General features: G+C 34.4%; 1 protein-coding gene across 4 annotated transcripts in view; it reads left to right on the forward strand.

The window, feature by feature from the left end:
- Positions 1–1,997: 1,997 nt before the first annotated feature.
- JMJD1C (jumonji domain containing 1C) overlaps positions 1,998–22,035 on the forward strand; it is a 93,637-nt gene continuing 73,599 nt past the window's right edge. For 2 of the 4 annotated variants that reach the window (XM_088020056.1, XM_088020057.1), the window contains exons 1-2: positions 1,998–2,560; positions 6,422–6,535. The gene's annotated coding sequence lies outside the window, so the exon portion shown is untranslated. Of the gene's footprint in view, positions 2,566–6,421; positions 6,536–22,035 lie in introns of those variants that run through there. The other 2 variants (XM_028123977.2, XM_088020058.1) reach the window with 2 other exon arrangements.

A 22,035-nucleotide genomic window follows, 5' to 3' on the forward strand; every position in this document is an offset into this window, starting at 1 on the left:
CTTTTTTATTTTAATTTAATTTAATTTAATTGAGAGAGAGAGAACACAAGGGAGTAGCAGAGGGAGAAGGAGAATCAGGCTCCCCCCTTGTGCTGGGAGCCAGCCATGGGGCTTGATCCCAGGAGCCTGGGATCATGACCTGACCTGAAGGCAGACACTTAACCTACTGAGCCACCCAGGTGCCCCTATATAGTATTTCTTTATAATAATGGAGAAGAATTTTAATTCAACCATGATATAGTATGAAATAAAAATTAGTGTTTTTTCTTTATTGATATTAATTATTTTGATTTTTAAAAAATTACTGCATTCTGTGTCACTAGGAATACATAAATATTGTGGCATTTGGATTGTTAGCTAAGTGTAGTTCTATTTGCTGTTTGGTTCTGTAGGGGACTGATAGTACTTAGGAACAAAGACAGCTGTTTTTAAGTGTATATCATAGTCATACTTGAATTTATGTGAGCTTGTAAGATGAATCCGGTGAAATATTAAACTCATTCTCTAATGTACAATAAATTATAGAAATGTAGTGTGGAATGTACTGAAAATGTGCTGTTTCATAATATAATAGCCTGCATCAAGCATTTGATGTTTCTTTGTTTTCTTTGTTGTTTGGGGGTTAGAATAAAGCTGCCATATTGATCCAGTTGTTTTTTCTTTTGTATATTATATGACATTGTGAATTCTTTTGTTTCCTTATATGTTTTACATTCATGTCGGAAGTGATTATGAATGAATTACTGAAATGTGTATGATGTAATATTCACTTGAGTTACTATTTTTAAAAATATTTGTTCTAAAGTTACATTTTAGTACCATCAGTGTTCTAAAGCTATATCTTACTAACATTCTTAGAATAATCATTATCCATCTCTTTCATCCTTAAACAAAAAGACTGAGATTTTTGTAGATACAGTTCATCATACACTAAAGTTGAAAATATCTTTTCAGTGGTTACCCTGATGTTTCTGTGAAATGAAACTGATACATCTGGAATAGGTACAGAGAGACAGGGCATTGGCTGGTGGCTAGAAGTTTTTCTCTGAAATGATTTGATGAATTGGTTCTGTATGTGATATTAAACAAATTTTTAGGTTTATTAAAATTGAGATTCTGCATTCAGTCATATTTGTAAAAGACCACATCATTTAAAAATAGGTAAATGTTTTCTTACACTTACAGATATCTAGCATTGTTTTTTCATATTCAGTGCATATATTATACATACAACACACATTTAAATCTAGACTAATCTCATTTCAGGTGCTCAGTACCCATGTGTAGCTAGTGGCCACCATATTAGACAGCACAGCTCTTGAGATTAGAAAGAAGTTACAAGCCTATGTTAGGTAACACATCAGAAAAATACATTTTATGCTCTCAAATTATGATTTTTTTATAACTGAATTGTGTAGATTAAATTTTTTTTAAAGAATAAAATTGTTTCAGGAGTATTTTTTTAAATCTGCCAAAATAAATATCACCAGTTTTTCTTTTGAGTAAAGTGTTGTGGTTATGTCATTTCATTTCATTTGGACTGTTACTCCAAAAATGCTTTTAAGTGTTTTTTTCTGAGTTTTTTTTATGTCAGTATTATTTTTAAGGACAAATGATTAAACTAAAATAAGGACTTTAAAGCACACAAAGTATTTTCAATAGTTGGAAGTTATGCTTCATTTTTGCCAACTTGAGAGATATTTACGTAATCTATTTTTTCTGCACTTTCTCACCTTGGTAATCTGGAAAGCAAAAACTTTGTATTTGCATTTGCTTTATTGAAAGAGACAGTAAACTTGAGGTCTCAGTCTCACCACTAGTCTGTCTTTGTCTGTTGTTAAAATTATGAGCCAGTCTCTATGGCCGCAGCCAAATGAGTAATCACCAGTAATGTGACTCGTGCTGGAAGTGACTCCATCAGCACCTGTGACGGGGGATTAGTTACAGTTTACAGAGCACCGCCTCTTCCCTTCTCTCAGTGTGCCCTAAGCCAAGTAGTCTTTCTCATTTGGGTGTCTGCTCTGTTGGAAGCTACTGCAGTGTGTTTCCACGCAGACAGAGTACAGTGGGGAAGGCTTTCTCTAGCTGATGGATGGCTGTTCTCTCTATTTGGAGTATCTCACTGGTTATGTAAGCGACCTCGGGAGAAATTATCCTGACCCAGATCGGAGGATGCAGTAGTGCTTCAGCTGCAGGATTTCTTAGTCGTTAACACCACAGTGCTGATGACAAAGAGCGAGTTGTAATCCTCATCACTGCCAGGCTGAGCCAGAGCAGACAGAAAATCGTCATTTGCTCGTCGGAGACTTGTTAGGTTACAGCTCTGCTTCGTTTTGTGGTCTTGGCTTTTCTTCCTATACAATGACGACGCTGCAAGTGAGCTCAGAAATGCTTGGTTTGAGAGCCATTTGCCTGTGATTTTTGAAGACTAAAGAAGTATTTAGGCTAGATAAAAAATACTGCTCAAGAGTGAAATGGAAATGTCAGCTACTTCTTGACCTTTAAAGCTGTGTCGTGGATTTCTGAGATTTTAAGATACTTTAAAATTCTAAAGAACAAAGTACGGTTTGTATTTTTCTGCTTCCTTTTTCTTTTGTCTTAATTTACATTTGGTTTTACTTCTCAGCCTTAGGAATTAAGGTCACTGCCTTTTATTGATCTAGCCTTAGTGTTCTTAGTTTTAAGAAATTTTAACTCTTTTCATTTGTTCAGAAAGGATTGTGTGTGTAGTAATTTCCTAACACTGTAAAAAGATTAAAAACTAGAGTTTAATTGTTTAAAGTATTACAGCAGAAATGTTTCAGATTAGGGTTTTTAGAATATAGTGTTTTAAGGGAAGTGGGGGTATTTGTTTTGTGAGGGTTTTTTTGTGTGGTGTATTCCAGTCCCCACCCCCAACTTGTTTTCTAACAGTATCGTGTTTTTCAATAGACCTGCTTGGGTGGGAATTTGGACTTTGTTCTTTCAAGTCACTCCAGTCTTTTTTTTTTTTTTTCCCCGTAGACTAAACCTTGACTTCTAAAATGTTGCTTAGTTTTCTGCTTCAGTATTTTCCTTTAGTGAATTTTATATCAGATTTTTGTAGTTAATGAGCATGATTTTTTTTTTTAAGTTGGAAAAGGAATTGTTAAATGTTAACTGGAGATTGTTAGAAACTCAGACTGCAGACATAAACTCCATGAATTCTCAGTTAAATGTTAAATGTGAGCTTTAACATGGTTTGTTTGAGCAGCTGAGTTATGTTTGAGAGCTGTAGCTGATTTATTTTAAAAAATGTTTTTTTGTGGAGGGCTCATCTGTTCTCCTCTTCCTCATGTGAATGGAATGTGGTGCAGCATGGAGCCCCAAACAGGATACAGTTGTTCTAAGCATTCTTCCTATAGCGTGGTGTAGGCCCTACTAGAAATTCAGGCTCTCAACTATTTATTTTGGCTTTAGACTATTTTTAAAGTACGGTCAGACAAAGGACCTTGAAGGAACTCTTAATCCATTAATAAAATTGAAAAAGTTTTTTTTTCAATTATGAATATCAATTTTAAATTAGTAATTTTTATTTGAATTTTCACAAAGGCTATTTTCAGCATTGGAATAATAGTCTTTTTGTGACTGGGGCCATATTCTGTGACTTTCATCAGATGGTAGCTCATTGCTTCCCCTTAGGCTGTGGAAGTTCCTCATAGAATGATGTATCTTTAGTGTCTTGAATTACTTAGTTATGCATGAGTTCTACTTTCTTTACATTCCAGTACACCTAGACCCATGAAATATTTACTACAGATTCATCATAAAAGCTGTAGGATCTGTTCACTCTTATTTAAATATTTATGTTTTTATTTTTAAGTTAATAATAGCTCTTTGAAATGTGTTCAACTTGGATACAAATATGAATAATGGTTATATCGTTGATTTGCCACTTTAGAAAATCAATATGTGTTTTAAGTACTTAGTTTCATATGTTCTTTGTCTTTAATTTTCCATAAAGTAGTAATAATCACACATTTTCAGGGTTGTTTATTTAATACATATTGAAACATTTCTTTAACAAGTACTGTAGAAGTATTTATAAGCTCTTGCTGGGAACATATTTGTAGCTTAAATATAATTGCACATTAAAATTTGCACATTGGGCCCTATTTGCTATTTTAAGAAGCATGATATACTCTTGACCTCCATTTGTACATGGTTATAAGTATTATTCTATCAGAAATAGCCTTTTATAAACTAACCTTTAACATTTCTGATAGCTAAATTCTCCTGGTGGCCTTCAATGAGTTATCTTAAAATGAGAAATTCTTATTTTAGCCTAGAAACTAAACTAACTCAGTAATTTAAATTATGATTAGTTCGCTTGTTAAAATTTACCCTTAGAACTCTGATCTACCTTAAAAAGCAGAGTTCTGAGAGGATTTCTTCACAAGAACGTTTTTCATATTATAAAATGACTAGGTCTCATAGGAAATGCAAACCACCTGTATTATTTGCGTAAGAAAGAGGCACTCAGACAGGAGTTTACTTCTTTTTCAAATCCTACTTAATTGAATTGTACCTTTAGCCACTTAGATAATAGCTTTTGTGGACCTTTTTGTTAACCTTCACGAGTTGACCTGACACGGTACTATTTGAAAAGAAATAGATCATTTGAATAAAGTTCAAGGATTAAATCAAGTCTTGAAAAGGTGCCAGTGTTTTCTAGTTTACTAAAAACTAAACAAATATATAATATGAAGAATATTACATATATCATGTCAATCACATACTGGTAGACATTTTAAAGTCTAAATTAGATAAATGATCTTGAAAACTTGAGTCACTTGTTAGGTAAAATAATAATATTTTATGAAATAATTTTAGGAATTTAGTCTTGGCAAAGTGGAAAATTCTAGTTTGCAATAATTGCAGGAGATAGCTAAGTAATGGGGGAATGTCTGTTTTGAAAATGTAATTTCTCACCCAAATAAGAGTACTCCTGATACATATGTAGTACTTAAAAGGTTAGCCTTAGGACTAGGGAGGGAGGAACTTCCTGTGGTTAGATTTTTCTAATCATAAATATCGAAAATAAGTGGGGATGTAAGAGAATTTTTTCATGTTATATTTAGGAAAGAAGATACTATTTTTAAGTTCATGGTAGAGTATAGAAATAAGGCATGTTTTAAAATGCTTCTCTATTCTCATGTGTTTAGCTTTTTTAAAAACACTGTTACAGATTCCTCAATAAATCGAAAGCTTTAAAAGGAATTTCTTAAATACAGAAATTAACTCCTTAAGAGCCACTCTGCACTAAAGAGCTTGAAAAGTTTTTACCCAGAGTACATTATTAGTTGTGATTAGCAAGATGTTAGATTTCTTTAAGACATAGTAAGAGAAGGGGGAAACACAATGGCTTTGAATCTCCTGGGGATTTGTACTGTCCCTGCCAAAACAAAAGCTTTGGTTTGTATCCAAATGGTCACACAAGTTGGCTTGTAGCAAGAAAGATTTCTCCGTGTTATATAGGTAATTTATAAAATAAGTTGGTTTTTAATTCCATTTTCCAAACTTTGATTCTTAAGTTTTTAGAAAAATACCAGGGACGTGACACTTGCTTTTTATTCAAGCTGCTTCTGCTTCGAAAGTGTGACAGTAATTAAAAACTGCATACATTGTACCTTTGTTTCCTTCCTTCCTCTTCCTCTTCTGCCTCTCTCACTCCCACCCCACCCCAAGATATGGGTATATACTCCTTTATGTAAAAGATGAGGGAGTCTTCTTTAAAATAATCAAATGGCCATGGATCCCCACCTCCCAGCGCCCATTTTTGGTTTGTCTCTTCATTTGATTTTTAAAGTAGCAGAGATCTGTACTGAGAGGTGGGTTTTGTGTAATACTTCATACCTCCTTCTTTTCCTGTTCCCTTCCCCCATGCTGTTCTTACTGAAGCAGCTGGATTTTTATTTGTGCTTGGGGCAGGGACGGGGGTGGGTAGTGCACGGGGTGGAGTTAAAAGACCAGATGCATCCTGATCATTTAAAATCCTTGATGTGAATGAGCTAGCAAAAAAGTAGTTCTGTGAACTATATCTGATCTGTTTTTATAAAGATTAATACTTAATAATTTTTTAAAAAAGAGTTGGGGTAAATATGCTCCCCTACCCAGTTGACTTTTTCAGAAGCAATTTCTTTTATTATCTTAGAAATTTTTATACCCATGTATATTTGATTCTCTTTTTTAAAATAAACAACTTATAGATCTACTTCATTCCTTTTTAATATAAAATATTTTGTATGGATAAAATCATTTAGATTATAATATGAAAATATTAATTGGTACTCTAAAATTGCTATGATAATGACATTTATACATTGTATTCAAATAATACCTTTCGTATTTGAGTATAAAACCCAGAAAATAACCATTATGAATTTTTTTTTTCTCTTACCAGACTTTCAAACCCCTGGTTGAAAAAAGCATACCCAGTTCAATCACTGCGGTAGAATTCCTTGTAGATAAACAACTGGATTTTTTAACTGAAGATAGTGCCTTTCAGCCCTACCAGGTAAGAAATTTTAGGTTGCTTTTAAGTTAGCTAATCTTTAAACTTCAGTGACATTCAGATATTCTTTTAAATATTCAGTTCAAGCTAACATCTAGGTGTTCAAGGAACCCAGTGCATTCAATAGTTTTTGATTATAGGATAAATGGTTAATTTATCCAATCAACAGATTTATGTACTGAGAACTTTCTATGAACTAGGCAGCATTTTGTACTGGGAATACACAAGTGAGCAAAATTAAGTAACTGCCATTATAAATACTGTTCATCATTAGGAAATAACTGGTTAGATATTAGTATAAATTACCTTTGTCTCCAGCTCTAAAGGTTAAGAATTGGGTCAATTAATGTAATTAAATGAGATTAGTGTTTACTGTATGCATACAATAATAGTATTTCATTTTTCTTTTTAAGTGGGAAGTTTCTTTTAGATTGTCGTTAATTGTTCATTTTCTAAATTTTAGTTCCCAGATGCAGTTTAAGTGCAAATACATTTAATTGGAAAAATATTTTCTAGTAGGCTTTTAGATTTAAATCCTGTGAAGAAACTCATCAAAAATAGTAAGCTAAATGAATTTTTAAATTTCTAGTGAAGTTCTATCGGTTAATTTTTTAAGGTAGAAGTAAAAATGCACAGAAGTTTGTTTTCTTTGTATATTTGGATTTCAGATTGAGTTAAATGTCATACATTTTTTACCTGTGTTTAAAATAATATGGTAATTGCATTGAAAGAAAGAATGAGTGAAATAGTTTGACTTTAATGGAGCTGAAAGTCAGTACTCCAATTTAATTTCAGAATAGTTACTGTTTTCCGAAAATAAAATATAGAGGCATCGTTTCCATGGAAAGAACAAGAGCTTGAGTTAATGAGCAATGATTTGTTGTGTGTGGACTTATAATACTTAGGGAATTAGAGCAGTTATGTGCCTCTTCTGCTAGATCTACCAAAATGATATGATAGTTCTCTGAGTTAAATGTTATTTTGAAGTCTACATAGATGTGCTTTTGTCCTTTCACATTATTTTTCTTATTTCATTAAATGGCCTAGTTTTTGTACTGTTAGTTTTTGTTCTTTCTTTACAGTATTTATAGCTAAAAATTCATAGCAAGTCCCAGTTTAATATTGAAGGTGTTAGAGCTTTTCCCTGGGGTTTTATTTTGTTTTGTTTTTAATTGTGAATGCCATTTAGCTTACTATAGGCCTTATTATAATTTGTTTCATTTCTAACAGTGTTTTAGTGGGAATTAGACTGGGTGAGTCTAGGTAAAATCAAAGGAACCTTCCAACCCTTAATGTTTTAATTTTGTGGTTGCTGATTAGCAGCACTCTGGAAGTTTCAGCTTGGATTTGATTTAGAGAAGTGAAATCATTATGTAGAAATTACTTTTTAAAAATAAACTCTTTTGCCAGGTGGCCTAAAACTTCACAACATGTTTATTAAAATTATAATGATTGAAAGAATGTGCTAACATTTTATTGGGTGTTTTGTTTTGTTTTACATTTTAAGCTTTTAGATTCTGATAGTTTTGTCATTTTATTTAAAAAATAAAGGCACAAGAGCTAAAGTCTTATTTGATTTTTAAATTGTATGATTGTCTTTGTTAGTAAGCCATTTGTATTGCTCAGTTAGTAAAGGCAGGTTGATGTCTGGCCTGAAAACTATTCTATCTTCTAAAGGTGAAGTGATTGTCTTGACATTTTAACCATTTGTCTTTCACAAATGTGAGCTCTCAGTTCTAGAAAATCAGAAGGAATTACACTAACAGCACTTGATTTAGGGAGTCAGCATACCTTAATTTTAGAATTTCTTAGGAGTTTCAAAAGTAATTAGATGGTTTGCAACAGAGCTTTTTAATATGTATTTTAATATATTTAGTTTCATATTAAGTTAGAAAAATATAAGGATATTTTCTCTAGTATGTAAATGATAGACACCTATTGTAACATTTTGAATGAAAATGTACTCCAGAGACCTAAGATGCCTCAGTCTAGTTTTTCAAATTTATTTATTTAAATGAGTTTATGAAATACAGCTACATTCTTGATAAAGGAAACAATTTTAGAGTTCATGTAATTAGAGTGGCTTTATCCCAGAATGCTTTTCTGTAACCACTTGTCCAAACAGTACATTAAATTCCTTGGCATCTTAAACATGGCAGCTGTTACTGGCATAGATTTTGTAAATAGTGTCTTGACATATCTCAACTTTAGGGTAACCCTATGTAAAGGGAGTTCAGGGAAAATTGAACACATTTTTTAAATGCTCTCCCTGTTTTTTCTCACTTCTTTAAATTTCATGAGGCAATTTCTTCTGAATCTAGATGTTAATTATCCTTTGTAGACTTCTTAAGTGTGATGGGGGAAAGCAGCTTTCTTCTTTAGAAATGGCCTTTGTGTATAGAGTGATGGGTACACATAACTTTTGTTTTAAAAATTCAGACAAATGCTTTACTATGAATCTAAGAAAATGTTTTTCTAGTAGGAATTCCCACCTACCATCTTTCTCCTTGGTTCTCAGCAGTTCTGTAGTAGTACACTCCCTTTAATTTCCTTAATAAAGTTGTACAGCCCTATTTTTTAATATATCCAAATAGTATATTGTTAAGGTAATGGTTAGGAAACCATTGACTCAGGAATTAATACAGATCATTTCACTTTTAGGTCACTGCTTTGAATCCTACACTTAACCTCTGATTTCAATGCATTGAATAACAAATGCCATGTATTAAACTTGATCTGATCACTTTTTTAGGTGGCATGTAGTTGGGAAATTGGGGTGCGATCATCATTGTTACAGTTTTCAGTATTTTGGAAGGAAAGTTGAATGAGGAGAAAAGCCAAACCAACATTTTATAGATAAAATAATCAGTGTATATTAATTAGGTCACTGAAGCCTCTTGGTTATTGTTAATTCTGTTTTTTCCTTCCTTATGCACACAAATGAGTTTCTGCTTCCTCCTTTTAGATTTCCTGATCATGCCTGGCTGTAGTTAACTTTCTTTGAAGTAGAGGGGGAAGGGAAAAGAGAGGAAGTAGGTGGGAACTTTGCAGATTCTACTTTGTCTTTCAACTGACTGGGAAGAAAGAGGGAAAATAAAACAACAAATTATTGATTCTGAAAGATGGCTTTTATAGTTTGCAGTTTTCTTAATTACTATGATTTTTGTGGTATTGTTTCTTTTCTTTGGAGCATGATTGCAGAAATTTTTTAAAAAACTTTTCATTAAAACTTGAAGTTTTGATCAAGTTAATACAAAAAACAGTTTGGTAATGAAATATGAACATTGAACTTTTAGCATGATTTTGAAATCATCTTGTTCTGAATTTTGGCTTCTGGCCATGCACACACCTGCAGTTTTCAGGTTGGTTGCTTCATAGAGGATATAGAAGAGATTATTATTTCTTACCTGAAAATTGTACATGACTCATATCAACAAATCTGGGTTGGTCTGGCTTGTTAGTCCAGTATTTTCTAGGGATCACAATTCTCTTTGTTTTTAAATGTAGTAGAGGGATAATACAAAGGGCACTAGTTTAAAAAACCATTAGAGACTTGAAGCAGAATGTGCTTGTTCAAACTTATGCCTTATGTTTATCTTACTGTATATTAAAATTCATTGTAGTATTGAGATATGTTCCCTACTATAAGGTAGAATCATCCTAGACCTGAAGGAATCATCCTTTTTAAAGTTTTGGGTCATAATAAAGTGATACAAGTTTAGAGATAAGACCATTAATTCTACAGTTTGTACCATCATAGAATATAGACATTGAACTGCTTTACTAAATATTAGATATAGTACTCCTGTGCTGTGAATTGCTGGTTGAAGGAAAAGGGAACAGGTGGAACAAACCTGATTATTTTCTTAGTACCTGGACTAAAAATTGCTTAAAGACTTGAACAGAGAAGAGTCTTAAAACATTTAGTGAATGAGGGCTCCTGAGTGGCTCAGTCCTTAAGCGTCTGCCTTTGGCTCGGGTCATGATCCCAGGGTCCTGGGATTGAGCCCCACATCGGGCTCCCTGCTCCACGGGAAGCCTGCTTCTCCCTCTCCCCCTGCTTGTTTTCCCTCTCACGCGCTGTCTCTGTCAAATAAATAAATAAAATCTTCAAAAAAAAATATTTAGTGAATGAATGTGTCTGGGCTTAATCAGATCTGTGTATCTCATTTCTGTATTCCTCTGTGAGAAAGTTGTTTTCCCTGTTTCAGTCCATTTTGACCCATAAGTTTCACATCATCGATGATATAAATTTATTGGCTATGGTTTCAGAATATCCGTAAGGTAGTTGTTGCCCAACACATCTGGTGTACTAAAAATAACTCTAATGAATGCCTAGGATAAATTACCAGTAGTTTGGGAGTGAGTGTAGCAGAGACCTGTATTTTTTCCTTCTAAATTTTTGTTATTGTCCTGTGGACTTTGGAATTGCTTCACAACCAGGATGAGATAATGCAGTGTGAAGTGAAATTTAGTCCACAATCATCCAAGGTGAACAATTAACTACTGGTTTGGTTGTTACTAGCCAGATGTTATATTTTGTTGAATTAAATATTTGACATAAATGAGCCACTGACAAAAGTTTAAAAATCTTGTTGGTAGTCATTCATTTTCTGAGCAAATTTGTTCCCCTGGGTATTATGGTGGCACCACTAATAGTTTACAGAAGGAAGTAAACAGAACTTCATGTTAGTTAGTATTGCTTTGATGGGTAGAGAAAAAACTTATTTTTTAAACTTTTCTTTATTTTCACTTGACTTTGGTGTAGATCTATCATTTTAAGACTAATATTCCTGTAGAAGAAATGGGATTTTCACTTGGTACAGGATTTATTAGTATAGTTATGTAAATGTTTCCCTGAATTCCTCTCAGATTTGTTCTCTTCCTGGTATCAAATTACTATTTCCCATTAATTTAATTAACCCAAAGAAAAAAAAATAAATTGACTTCCAGATATTGCTCAACAAACTGTTGTTGTTTTAAAGAAATAAATTAGATTTTTAAAAAATGATAACAGCTTTCTATAAAGAGATATGTTTTGGGGCGCCTGGGTGGCTCAGTCGTTGAGCGTCTGCCTTCAGCTCAGGTCATGATCCCAGGGTCCTGGGATTGAGCCCCGCATTGGGCTCCTTGCTCAGCGGGAAGCCTGCTTCTCCCTCTCCCACTCCCCCTGCTTGTGTTCCCTCTCTCACTGTGTCTCTCTCTGTCAAATAAATAAAATCTTTGGGCGCCTAGGTGGCTCAGTTGGTTAAGCAACTGCCTTCGGCTTAGGTCATGATCCTGGAGTCCCAGGTTCGAGTCCCACATTGGGCTCCCTGCTCAGCAGGGAGTCTGCTTCTCCCTCTGACCCTCCTCCCTCTCATGCTCTCTGTCTCTCATTCTCTCTCTTGCAAATAAAAAAAAAATCTTAAAATAATAAATAAAATCTTTAAAAAGAGATATTTTATAGGAATTTATAGGAAACCCTAGAAGCATGCCTTTTAGGATATGAGAGTGGAACACACCTATACCCCCAACCCCCAAGAATGAGAGCTTTTGCAGTGTGGTTGAGACAGGGAGGAACAGGCCCAGAGCAGAAAAAGAGGCTAGAGCTCTTAGTTTGTGTTCCACTAATTGTTGACTCACTTGATTCTTCCCCAGAAGGGAGTCTTTAAATAGAAATTTTATGCTTAGACTCTACTTCCCTTTGACTTATGCTTAAAATTTTTTAATACCTGACCTTGGAAACATCCCAACTGACTTCATTCATTTAACGTTATTTAAATTCTGTGGTTTCCCTATGCACAGCATCCGGCTAGGTGCTTATTGGTTTAAAAAATTAATATACTAAGTCATAGTACTTATTTTTTCCCAAGGACTTTATAATTCAGAACAAGAACTTATATTTAAAAATAGACTTGATTTAAGGAACCAAAAATACATAGTAAAGACTAAGAATACAAAGAAAGGAGAAATCAGTAGAGATTGAAATGGTTAAAGTCTCATGAAGGAGGTAGAACTTGAATGGGATTCAATTAAATGGAGATGAAAGTGAAAGAGTAATGTGGGACATTTGGCAGGAGGGTCAGCATGATCACTCAGGAACAGAGGTATATTAAGAAATAGTAGAATAATGTAATGTATGGTGATTAACATAACATTAAAAAAGAAAGAAATAGTAGAATATCAGCTAGAGAAGAGAGTTCAACTTTGAATAGTAGACTCCATACTACATAAATAAGTATTATGGGGTCAGATAAAAGAGGAAAAGGATTGCTAAATACAGTTATTAAGTGAATTTTTTATCTTGTACGCCAAATGAATCATTGGAAGATTTGAAGCAAGAAAATAACAAAATTTCTACATAACAGTGGCATCTGATTATTATAATACATGAGAAGCAGCTAATTGATTGGGTCTTCATTCACTAGAGTCTTTTCTTCTAAGAGAGAATCAGTATAGCATAATGGTTAAAAATATGAGTTTTGAAGTCAATTCATGCAGACATGGTTTCAAATCCATGCTATTTGCTAGCTATGTGACATTGAGAAAGTCTCAAGCATTCTAAATAAATAGTTTCCTCATGTGTAAGATAAAGCTGTTGTCTACCTCAGAGTTAGGAAGATTAAATGAAATGCTGTATTGAGTTATTAACTACAGACACAGCTCAGTAGAAGATACCTATTTAGACAGGTTCTGAATTTCTCTTTTTGTAAATGGTATCTTAAACCTTTTTGGTGGATATTTGAAACTCCTTTCTCTTCCTATCATACATACATAACCGTTGGATATTTGTCTTCCACCATCTGCACTTCTTACTTTTAACAATCTGTCTTATTTGTTGTCTCTGGAACTCTTGCCATTTCTTTCTACAGCTGATTCTGGATAATTTTTTGCTGTCTATACAAGCCATGGTCAACGCTCCCTCCTCCCCCACCGACCCCTTCAGGGAAGTTTATTTAGATAAGATTCAATTGGTGACTTCTTAAATTATTATTTTAAGAAAATGGTTTTGGAAAAGATGCAGAACCCTTTTGTGTGATACTACCCTTCAGAAGATTCTCTTACTTTTTTTCCACAGGGAAAGTCAAAGGTTCCATTTGCTGCTGATAGTTATTTTTATCTTAAAAAGCATAAGTGTTATTCAGCAAGTTACAGAATTGCTTTTCTTTATTTGGCTCTGGTGAGAGGTCATGTAGGTATAGTACTATGTTTTGGAAGTCCTGTAAGCATGGAGTAAGAGTTGGACTATATGACCTTTGAACTTGCTTCTCAACACTAATAATTCTGTGAACTTGCTCATGGTGGAAAAACAACCATTTCTGACCAATATTAACCTAACAAGTTAATCCCTGACTAATTATTTTAGTCTCACAGATAAGAGACATTTGACCTAATTCTAGGTTTATCTCAAAAGAGAAACCTAATGAGTCAGGCAGTGCCAGATGCAAATCAAAATTGTACAGGTTTAGAATAACAGAATTGTTTGTATTAATAGTACTTACTGAGAGAGCTCTATTTTTCAATATCTGTTTCTGAATTATATCTTAACAGAAGTTGAGCACATTCTCAATTAGTCCCTCAGTTTTTGTATGCATCTTTTTCCATTTCATTTTGCATTCATATTAGTATTTGATTGAAATTTAGAGGTGCCTTGTTGCCATAAAGTCAGTGAAAATGAGAACTGTGAGATTGTGGAATATACACTCTGCCAAGAGTGTAAAAAAATACAGGATCATAGCCATAGCTGTGAACTGACTGTTGGTGGATTATTGGCGTGGTAGGATCAGCATCTGTGGGCAGGCATTGGCCTGGGGGTGGTCTAGAAGATGAGGCCAGAACAGGAAACTGCTGTTGTGTAGTACTTGGCTTTACTCCATTTCTAGTCAAAAGTGACAGCTTGCAATAGTGGAGCCAAGCTGAAGCCTAGAAAGTAGGATGCACTACAAGAAAAGGGGAACCAGTAGTTAAAACAGTCATTGTACTTCCTTATTTAAGTAAGCTTTTTTAAAATTTAAAATTGGTACATAATGTTTTAATATTTAGTAGTTTTGTGCTACATTCTTTTTTATGTCCCGCCTACCTGATTTTTGTATCACTGTAATTTCAAAAATAGTTATAAAATATGCTTATTGACGTTCTGCAAATCAGGTATGTTGATTTACCCAAACGCATATCTCCTGGTATTAAAAAGGGAGTTCTTCATTTGTAAAAATTGGTTGCAAAACTTGGTGTGTTGAAAATGTATCCATGGAGTCCAGGAACATGTTATTTTGACTGAAATTTGGCCCAAGTATGAGCTGTTCTGCAATATTCAGATTAAAAACATTTATAAGTCACAGTCTGCAATAGTTCTCTCTTGGTCCCAAATCTGCTATGATCATATGCTGAAAAATCTGCCAGTCTCTTTGTAATTTTTTGTGACTGCTGTTATGAATTTAAAGTATGTGAAATTATGCTTGTAGACATCAGATTTAAAAGATTTAAAGCCATCTCAAGTTACCATTGAGAAAGATTTTCTAATTTTTCTGCCAATCAAAATAGGTTGATATTATTTATTCCTCTTACCCAATTGCAAGTTCTTACTAAAGCATAGCCATATTATTTTAAAATCTCAAAATTAAAATTTTTATTTCTTAGTGTGTTAATGTTTTACATTTGTAAAGCTTGACAATTTCAAAAATATTTCCGTGTGCATTATTTTAATAAATCCTTTTGTTATCCTTATGAGTAAAATAGATTGTATTATCTTAATTTTCTGTCATGTTTTCAGGGTATATGTATTAATTTATTTAATTCACACGAGTCTCTGAGAAGTCTAACTTACAAATGCATAGGTAGCAAAATAGAAACCCACTTAAACTAGCTTAAATAAAAAGGTGGGGGGCATATTATAAAGATACAACAGGCAGTGTCAGGGATAGCTGTAGCAGAAAGTACAGCTGAACCTTATTTGGAATAGAATTAGGAACTAGAAAGTCAGGAACTCAAGTCACATATTCCTTCTTCCCCTCTTTTTCAGTGTCCTTTCTGCAGACAGGTTTCTTCTGCTTACTCATAGGTTTTGCTTCTCATAATACTAGTTCCCATGTGATTTTTGTGTGTCATTGTCGATTCACCCACCTGCCCCCCCCTTACAAAACTTTCAGATCTTATATTTGTGTTTATTTGTAAATGTAAAGATAGAGAGTACAGGAGAATGAAAGTCTAAAAGGGGAAGATAGAGGAAATATGAAGAAGGGAGAGAATATATGATAGCAGTTTTTATGGTCAAAGAAAGTGAAGTTTAAGGAAGTTGTGACTTGGCATCTAGGTTCATACAGCTAGTGGAAGCAAGCTAGCATCATTCTTTATTTGGTACTTTGTTATTTTTCTTAGAGTTGACATCTTTCCTAAATATAAAATTAAATTTTTTCTTAATTTTATTGCCTGTACAATTTCCCTAGACTTTTCAAACACTGGCATCTAGCTGTACTCCAGATCTGTGCATCATTTTCAGATTCAATTTGTTCCATAGGCAGAGAATCCAAACAGATTATTAAGACATTTTGCACTCTCCTTATTTTCTCAGCTACCTAGTTTTTTTTGTTGTGCATACAGGTTTCCTGAATCCTAGATTCATTCAAGGTTAAAAGTGAAAAGTAATGGAGTCCTTGGGGCACCTGGCTGGCTCAGTGAGTAGAGCATGTGACTCTTTGGGGTCATGAATTCAAAGGTGTAGAGATTACTTAAAAAAAAAAAGTTTTAACATGGAGTCCTTTTCAGACTCCTGCCAAAAGGATTGTCTCTAAAATCCAACTCTTCTAAGCTTCAGACTAAACACAAAACAGCACTAGCCCTTAGTCAATAAATAATAAGGATTGGGGGCTGTTCATATATTTGAGGGCCTTCAGTGTTGTATTCAGGAATACAAATAACTTGCCTTCATAGAGTTTATAATCTAATGGGGGAAGCACACATAAAAAAATGTAACTGTAAATATAGGCAAAACGTAGTCCGTAGCAGACACCAGAGAGGTATACAGAATCCACCCTGGTTGTGGGAGAGGTAGAAGGGAGGCCCCCATTCTTAGAATAGGTGACGCCTGAATTGTCTCAGGATGAATGTAAATTAGCTAAGTCAGTAGGACAGCAGGGCTGGATAAGTGCATGAAATCAAGTGGATAAGCAGAACTTGTGTTGGGTGGTCTACTTGCATACCTAACCATACCTTTCCTGTGAAAGTGAACTGATGATGAGAAGGAGCTTTTTTAACCATTTTCATTTGGGTAATCCACCTGACTGATCTCAAACTCATTGTCCTCATGGAGTAGAAGAAAAATGGATATTTGTTTAAAAAGAATCAAACATTACCATTTTAACCACTTAAATATATACTTCAGTGGCATTAAGTGATTTCACAATGTTGTACAACTATCACCACTAGCCATTTTCAGAACTTTTTCATCACTCCAGACAAACCATTTCTTAAACAGTAACTCCGCATTTCCCAGTAACCCCCTCTCCCCAGCCTCTGGTAACCTCTGTTCTACTTTCTTGGTCTATACTTTCTTTGCCTAAATTAGTTACCTCAGGTAAATGGTATCATAAAATATTTGTCCTTTTGTAATGGACTTATTCTACTTAATGTTCTTAATGTTTTACTTAATGTTCTTAATGTTGCAGCATGTATCAGAATTTTATCTTTTCTGTGGCCATATAATTCATTGTATGTATATACCACATTCTGTTTTTTCATTAATCTGTTGATGACATTTAGGTCATTTACACCTCTTGGTTATTGTGATTAATGCTGCTTTGAACATTGGTATACAAATATCTGTTTGAGTCCCGTCTTTCAGTTCTTATGGGTATATGCCTAAGAATGGAATGGATGAAGCATTTGGAAATTTATGTTTTACTTTTTGAAGAATGGCTAAACTGTTTCCCACAGCATCTGCACCATTTTATATTCCCACCAACAGTGGTTCCATATCTGTAAGAACACTTGTTATTTTCTATTTTCTTAATAACTATCCTAATTTAGGGTGTGAAGTTCTTTGCCCATTTTCGAATTTAGTTGTTTTGTTTGTTCTGTCAATCCTTTATCAGATATACATGCTTTCCAGATATTTTATCCCATTCTTTGGGTTGTCTTTTCTCTCTCAATAGTGTTTTTTGATGTACTAAGTTTTTAATTTTGATGAAGCCTGATTTACCTATTTTTTGTTCTGTTGCTTCTGCTTTACTGTTCTATCCAAGAAATGTGTACCAACTCCCACATCAGAAAGAATTTCCGCTGAGAGTTTTGTAGTTTTAGTTCTTACCTTTAGGTCTTTGACTCACTTTCAACTAAATTTTTTATAGGACATAAGGTTAAGGTCCAACTTAATTCTTTTGCATGTGGATATCCAAGTTTCCCAGCACCATCTGCTGAAAAGAATTGTCCTTTTCCCACTGAATAGTCTGGGCATCCTTGTTGAAAATCAGTTGACCATTTATTCTAAAATCTCGTTTCTGGGCTGTCTTTTCTGTTTCCTTAGTCTATATGTTTGTCCTTATGCTAGTACCACACTATTGATTACTTGGCATACCACTTTTTTTTTTCACTTTTCTTCAACTGTATAATTTGTCTAAATGATTGTTAACCCTAAAGATAAATCATATTTAAAGTATACTTTTCTGCCTAACTGTTGAAATTTTCTGATGCACCTGATCAGTCTTTTTGGACTGTAACTATTGTCATGTAAATTATTAGACATGGACTTGCCTTGTAGAAAAAGTATGTTTTTAAGATTCAAGGAAAAAAGATCAGTGATGGATGAACTATGTAAGATATAGTTATTTATTCATTGCTGTGTGCCAGTCACTGTGCTAAGTACTAGGAATTTAAAGAAAGAAAAAATACTTGGTTCTTTTTTCAGGTCAGGGGGAGAGACATAATTATAGTAACATGCTGAAATTCCTAAAATTGAGGTATGTTCATAGTGTTCTGTGCTGTGGACTCAACTGATGCAATAAATACAAGATACTTGCCTGTTTCTTTTTCTTAGTTTTTTTTTCTCAGAAGGCAAGGGTTTAGAAGATGGGAAAGAGATAAGGAAAGCTAATAGTATTTCTCAACAGAGTACTGTAGTAGGATTCTCTAGCAGAACAAAACCAGTAAGAGTGTGTGTGTATGTGCATGTGTGCACACATGCATGCTCCAAGAAGGAGGTGGAGGGAGGAGTTTTAAGGAATTGACTCATGTAATTGTGGGGACTGGCAAGTCTGAAATCCACAGGGCAGGCCAGCAATCTGGAAGTTCTGGCAAGAGCTGATTTTGAGTCTAAAGACAGTCTGGAGGTAGAATTCTTTCCTCTTTGGAGAACATCATTCTTTTTTCTTAAGGCTTCAACTGATTGGATCGGGCCCACAATATATTATGGAGGGTAGTCTGCTTTACTCAACGTCTGCTGAATGAAATATTAATCACATCTGAAAAATACCTTCACAGCAACATCTAGACTGATGTTTGACCAAACAGCTGGGCACTAGAGCCTAGCTAAAGTAACACACAAAATTACCAGTCACGGGCGTTATTGATTATTTGATTGTTTGCTTTGTAGTGAATTGTAAAATGGTAGGCATCTCTGGCTTCCGCACAGTTAAGTGTCTTTACTACCTCTTCCCAGTTGTTATGCTAATGGAAGAAAAACATTTCCTTCCCTCTTTATTTAGAGCTATTGGGCTATAGATTAAGACAACTAGAAAATTTAGAAAATGGACTAAATGTGAGAAAGTATCATTCCTTTCTGAATGTTACCATAGTTCTGGTTCTTCTTGAGTCTTGAGAGTATGAAGTTTTCTGGTGGCTATGACTGGTTCCCTACCAATCCGGTTTCATTCCAGATCACATTCTTACATCACTCATATTCTGTGAGACATAGTTTTTTGATAAAGATTATTAATCATAATGTGTAATATTTTTCCATTGGATTTGCAGTTAAATAGGGATACCTATATATATCTCAAGTATATAGGTGATGTAAAATAGTAAAGGATTAAAAGAATCCAGTGTTTTTCTAGATATTCTTTGCTTGAGAGTCAGGTACTCTACATGGCAATAACATGTTATTGTTCCCAATTAATAACCCTCACCCCTTTGCATTTATGGAATAGCTATTTCTGGAAATAGACAATTCTGTAAAACAGGGATAATAAAAAATCTAGATAGGTAAGGCCTCTTCATGTATGTATAGACTTCAGACTTACAGCCTTTCAGACATTATCCAGTATGTGGACTTCAAAAACACAATACCTCAAAAAGATTTCTCTTTTTTTTTTTTTTAAGATTTTATTTATTTGACAGAGGGAGACACAGCACAAGAGAGAACACAAGCCAGGGGAGTGTGAGAGGGAGAAGCAGGCTCCCTGCTGAGCAAGGAGCCGGAGGCGGGGCTCAATCCCAGGACCCTGGGATCATGACCTGAGCCAAAGGCAGATGCTTAAGGACTGAGCCACCCAGGCGCCCCAGAAGGATTTCTTTTTTAAGGTTTTATTTTTGGGGCACCTGGGTGGCTCAGTCAGTTAAGCGTGGACTCTTGATTTCAGTTCAGGTCATGATCTCAGGGTCATGATATGGAGCCCCATGTCAGGCTCCATGCTCAGCAGAGTCTGCTTGGGATTCTCCCTCTCCCCCTTCCCTTGCTTGTGTTCTCCTTCTCTTTCTCTTAAATAAATAAATAAATAAATAAATAAATAAATAAATAAATTCTTTTTTTAAAAAGATTCTTTTTAAAATAATTTCTGCACCCAACATGGGGCTTGAACTCACAGCCCCAAGATCAAGAGGCATATGCTCTACTGACTGAGCCAGTTAGGTGCTCCCAGAAGGATGGTTTTTAATCTTTTTTCTCCCACATCCACTTCTGTTTTCAAGGAATTAAGCTCCATCACATACTAATGATTCCTTCCAATGCTTAACAAAGCTCATTGTTGAGAATTTTTCTTAATGTTTATTGCACATGTGTTATATTAGTCAAGCAAATTCGCATTAGTTGGTATCGTCTGACTGGCATGTTGTTGTGTTGTGGAGGATTAAGAGACTCTGCTTTGGCCAAAAGTGTAGTTAATTAACGATGTTCACTACCAGCACAGTAAAGAAGTGGGCAGAATGACTGGTTTGTTTTTATTGGTCTGGATCACTTCCGGGGTATCCCTTTCCCATTTTCTCTTATTCACAGATAGACATAAGTATACATTATTTGTACTAAATTTTTTATGATTGCAGTTTGGATGATGGCACAACTTGGGTAACTGCCTTTTGCCCCAAAACTCCATGAACTTTACAGTATCTGATTTAGTGCCAATATTAACTAAAATCAGAAATAGTTCACAAATGAATCAAATTTAAAAGTAAAGAAGAATCAAAATCAGCATCCAACAGTTAAATGAGTCACCAAAGTTTTTGAAATTCTGTTTTAAGATACATAGTCATTTGCCTATGTTCACATATATAAAATGTATCTTATTATGGAATTTTGGCTCTTTTTTGAGGGGAGGAAAAAGTTTACATCTATTAAAGTATCAGACTTTGGTAGTAGCACAACAGGCCAGTTTGGACTCAGAGCCTAACTCTGCTGCTTATTCTGAAATGTTGGGCAAGGCATATAACCACTTGAGTTTATTTTTCATATATAAAATTAGGTATGTACTACCTGTCTCATGATAGTGTTGCCATTGTCAGTGAGATAATAGAAGAACATTATGCCCTATAAAATTTGGGTGAGATAAAGAGAATAAATGTGGTACGAGTTCAAAAATAAATAGGTCTGGTTGGGTAAATCTCAGTTCATGATATGTGTACTTTCAAGAAGCCCATTAGAAGTAACTTTTTAAAACCCTAAGCAGACAAAATAGATCTCATTCACAGACTTTCACCACTTTACCAGTGGGTTGCATATTTGGTGAATTTCCTGTATTCTAATTTTCTCTTCATTTTTTCCAGCCAAGATACTTCTCCTGTGGTATATTATTTCAGCCATTCTTACCAGCACCTTAACTCCCTTATGCCTTTGTCTTTCTGCCACATCTGCCTTTTAAATTTCTTAACCTGGAAGGAATAGTCCTATTATTTATCTTCTCCATATTTTATACCCCAAAAATGCACTGCCCATTACTGGTAGCTGCTAGTCACATGGGGCTATTTTAAGTAAAAGTAAATTTAAATGTTCATCAGTCAGACTAGCCACATTTCAAGTTCTCAAATTGCCATATGTGGGACAGTGCAAATATATAACATTTCCATTATTACAGAAATTCTTTTGGAAAGCCTTGCCCCAAATGCTTATAAGCTTTTAAGACTAAAATGCAGGAGAAAATTACACCCAAATATTTGGGTGTCATTGTATTGTCTCTGATCTCAGCTGATCCTTTAGTACCAGTTGGCATCCTTTTCTCTGCTCCTTGAGTTTTCATTTCCTGAAACAGTTATTTTAAATTATCACTATTCTACTCAGCTTCCTCCGTTTCTTTTAGTAGAAGACCTTTCTCCTGCAGCACAAT

The sequence above is a fragment of the Eumetopias jubatus genome, unplaced genomic scaffold, assembly GCF_037043125.1.
Source record: "Eumetopias jubatus isolate StellerSeaLion01/CBP00866 unplaced genomic scaffold, mEumJub1_p1.0 scaffold_17, whole genome shotgun sequence".
In the NCBI taxonomy this organism is placed as follows: Eukaryota; Metazoa; Chordata; class Mammalia; order Carnivora; family Otariidae; genus Eumetopias; species Eumetopias jubatus.